The sequence below is a fragment of the Corvus brachyrhynchos genome, unplaced genomic scaffold, assembly GCF_000691975.1.
Source record: "Corvus brachyrhynchos isolate BGI_N302 unplaced genomic scaffold, ASM69197v1 scaffold7, whole genome shotgun sequence".
Lineage (NCBI taxonomy): Eukaryota > Metazoa > Chordata > Aves > Passeriformes > Corvidae > Corvus > Corvus brachyrhynchos.
The window spans coordinates 2,363,700-2,367,774 of NW_008239054.1; positions in this window are offsets into that span (position 1 = coordinate 2,363,700).

Below are 4,075 nucleotides of genomic sequence, written 5' to 3' on the forward strand. Positions count from 1 at the left end.
AGCTCAGACAAGTGTGGGAATGGCAAGGGGGGAGCTGAGGGGGAAAGAAATGAATTGGCTCATCCAGTTGTAAACTTTACCACCTCCCCCCTGCCACAGGTAGAACTAAAATTCCCAAAGGCCTTTCACGAAGGGCAAATACCATGCCTTCTTTTTTCTCCAATTCTTTTGATGTGGCTGTGATCCTAATCAAACAATGAAAAATAAAACCCCATGCATGGAAACAAGATCACCTCTGGCTTCATTCTGGCTTACATTTCCATCCCCTGGAGTTGAGTCAGCATCAGGCGTTCCAGCTGCCTAAAGAAGAAAAAGGTGAGCTGCAAATATTACTCACAGGCGGAGGCAGCAGCAGACAGGGACAAGTGAGTCAATTCCCAGTTGGCTCCAAGAGTTCCCATCATCCCCTCTACATCAGCACATTCTAAAGTAGGTTCAAAATGACCTTGTAAATTCCCCCCTACGTCACGACAGGGGCCTTGAGGACCTCCTCCTTCTTTATAATTCAGCTTTCATCTCTCTCCCTTTCTCATGCATATTGCATTTTATAAGTCACTTGCCCTAAAAAAGGTACAAAAAGTTGCCTGTGTATGTCAAGTTGCCTACAGAGAAGGGACTTTTCTAAGCAAGGGCTCTCCAGCTGGGACTATTCACATTAAATTGGAAGCTAATTCCTGAGGATACCAGGACTGCTGCCTGGAGCACACACTTAATTTTCTAAAAATAAATTGCTGTTATTCATAGAAAACCAGGTTGAAAGGGGACCTCAAGGATTATCTGGTCCAACCTTTCTTGGCAAAATGACGGTAGCAGCACGATCTAGATAAGATAGCTCAGCATCCTATCCAGCCAAATCTTAAACGTGTCCAATGCTGGGGAATCCACCACTTCCCCGAGGAGGTTATTCCACTGGCTGATTGTTTTCATTGTGAAAAATATTCCTCGTGTGTCTAATCAGAACATCCCCAGAAGTTACTTATATCCATTACCCCTCATCTTTTCGGTATGACCCTTGTGGAAAGAGATTCTCTATCTTCTTTGTAGCCTTTATATGCTGAAACATGGTGACAAAGGTCTCCCTAAGCCTTCCTTTCTCAAGGCTGAACAAACCCAGTTCTCTCAACCTTTCCCCGTATGTCAGGCTCTCCTTTATTTGGATCATGTTTGTGGCCTTTCTTCTTACACCCCCTCTAGGGAAGCCAGTTGCTTGATCACAGCTCTGAAGTGCCTGTACACAAACACACACAGCATGAAGAATAAACAGAACTAAAAATCTGTGTGTGGTCGCAGGGCCGTGATCTAATTGCAATTACAGAGACCTGGTGGGACAGCTCACGTTACTGAATGCTGTCATGGATGGCAATGTATTTTGTAGAAAGGACAGGTCAGTGAAGGGAGGAGGTGGAGTTGCTCTTTATGTGAGAGAACAACAGGAATGTATTGAGCTCTACCCAGGGCCAGACAAATGAGCTGAGAGTTTATAGGTAAGAATTAAGAGACAGGCTAGTATGGGTGATGCTGCTGTAGATGTTTACTGTAGGTCATCTGATCGGGAGAAAGAAGCTGATAAGGCTTTCTATGGACAGCTGGAAGTATCCTCAGGGTCACAGGCCCTGGTTCTCCTGGGGGACTTCAACTGCCCTGATATTCATTGGGAGACAAAATGGCCCGGCACAGTCCAGGAAGTTCCTGCAGATCACTGATGAAAACTTTTGATGCAAGAGGTGGAGGAGACGATGAAGAAAGGTGTATTGTTGGACCTTGTACTACAAAACCAGGAGGAACTGGGTGAAGATGTGAAGGTTGGGAGCAGCCTTGGCTGTAGTGACTGTGAGGTGATGGAACTCAGCATCCTGCATGGAGGAAGCCAAGAAGTAAGCAGAACTAGAACCCTGAACTTTCAGACAGCCAACTTTGATGTTTTCAAAGAACTGCTTATAGGAATCCCATGGGTTAGGGCTCTAGAAAAGAGGGTCCAAGAGATATGGTCAATATTCAAGCATTGCTTTCTCTGAGTTCAAGACCAGTGTATCCCCATGATTAAGAAACCAAGCAAAGGGAGCAGGAGATGAATAGGGAGCTTCTAGTAAATCTCAAACAGAAGAAATAAGTTTATGGAATGTGGAAAAAGGGACAACCCACGTGGGAGGACTATAGGAACATCACTGGTGTATGCAGGGATGGGAGGAGGAAGGCCAAAGTCCACTTGGAATTGGGCTTGGCAAGGGATATCAAAGACAACAAGAAGGGCTTTTACAAGTGTATGAACAGCAAGAGGAAGAAGAAAATATTTTTAGGGAAAATATGGGGCCGGTGATGGATCAAATGGGCATCCTGGTGGTGGAAGACACAGAGAAGGCAGAATTACCTAATGCCTTCTTTTCATCAGTCTTTACTAATGGTGTTGGCTGTCAAGAAACCCAGACCTTTGGAGGAAAAGATGATGGGAGAAAGGAAGACTTCTCCTTGGTTGCAGAGGGTTAGAGATTGGCTAGACAGAGTTAACACTCATAAGTCCATGGGCCCTGATGGGATACACCCATGGATGCTGAGGGAGATGTTGTTGCTAAGCCACTCTCCATCATCTTTGAAAAATCACGGAGAATAGGAGGAAAACTGGTGTTACTCACATCTTAAAAAAGGGTGAGAAGGATGACCCGGGAAACTGCTGGCCAGGCAGACTCACCTCCACCCCTAGAAAGGTGATGGAACACATCATTCTGGAGGTTGTCCCATGACATCCCATGAGCACGTAAAAGAAGGTCTTCAGAAGTGGTCATCATGGATTCAACACAGGGGAATCATGCTTGAACAGTCTGATAGCCCTCTATCAGATTGGAAGGGCAGGAAGGGTTGATGAGGGGAGAGCAGAGGATATAATCTACCTCAGCTTCATCAAGGCTTTTGACACTGTCTCCTATAACATCCCTGTAGGTAAGCTCCAGAAATGTCTGTTACATGAATGGACAGTGGGGTGGATCAAGAATGGCTGAATGGCAGAGGTCAGAGGGTCATGATCAGCAAAGCAGAATCCATTTGGAGGCCTGAAGTCAGTGGCGTTCTCCAGGGATCAATCCTGGGGCCAGCCTTATTCGTTGTTTTTATCAACCACCTGTACAAAGGGATAGAATGTACCCTGAGCACATTTGCTGATAATACAAAACTGGGGGGAGTGGCTGGTACACTTGAAGGCTGTGCTGCCATTTTTAGGCTGGAGAGCTGGGCAGAGAGAAACCCAATCAGGTTCAGCAAGTGCAGGCCAGTGCAGGGTCCTGCACCTGGGGAGGAATAACCCCGAGTACCAGCACAGGCTGGGGTCTGACCTACTGGAGAGCAGCTCTGCAGAGAAGCACCTGTGGGTCTTGATGGATGACAGGCTGACAATGAACCAGCAGGGCCCTTGTGGCCGGGGGGCCAGTGGGATGCTGGGGTGCACTGGGAACAGTGTGGCCAGCAGGTGGAGAGAGATGATCCTTCCCCTCTACTCAGCCCTAGTGAGGCCACATCTGGAGAGCTGTGTCCAGTTCTGGGATCCGCAGTACAAGGAAGATGAGGAGCTACTGGAGAGAGTCCTGTGGAGGCCACAAAGATGATGAGAGGTGTGAAGCGTCTCTTTAATGAAGTGAGACTGCAAGAGCTGGGGATGTTTAGTCTAGGAAAGAGAAGACTGAGAGGGGATTTCATCAATGCATATTACATCTCAAAGGTGGGTGTCAAGAGGATGGTGCCAGACTCTTTTCAGTGGCACCCAGTGACAGGATGAAGAGCAATGGCCATAAACTAAAACTTTACATTCGGGGTGGCAGAGAACTGGAACAGGCTGCCCAAGGAGGTTATGGAATCTTCCTCTCTGGAGCCATTCCAAACCCACCTGGACACATTCCTGTGTAACCTGCTCTGGCTGACCCTGCCATGGTGAGGGGGTGTCAGAGACTGAAGTATTATATTTTATGACTTAAACATTTTCATGAAGGACTTTTAAAACTGTATTACAAAAGCTGTAGAGAAGACTACCGGACCCTGAATGGGGCCCTGAGGCCTGACGCTGCTCACTGATGAAGATAAGATAAAGTAA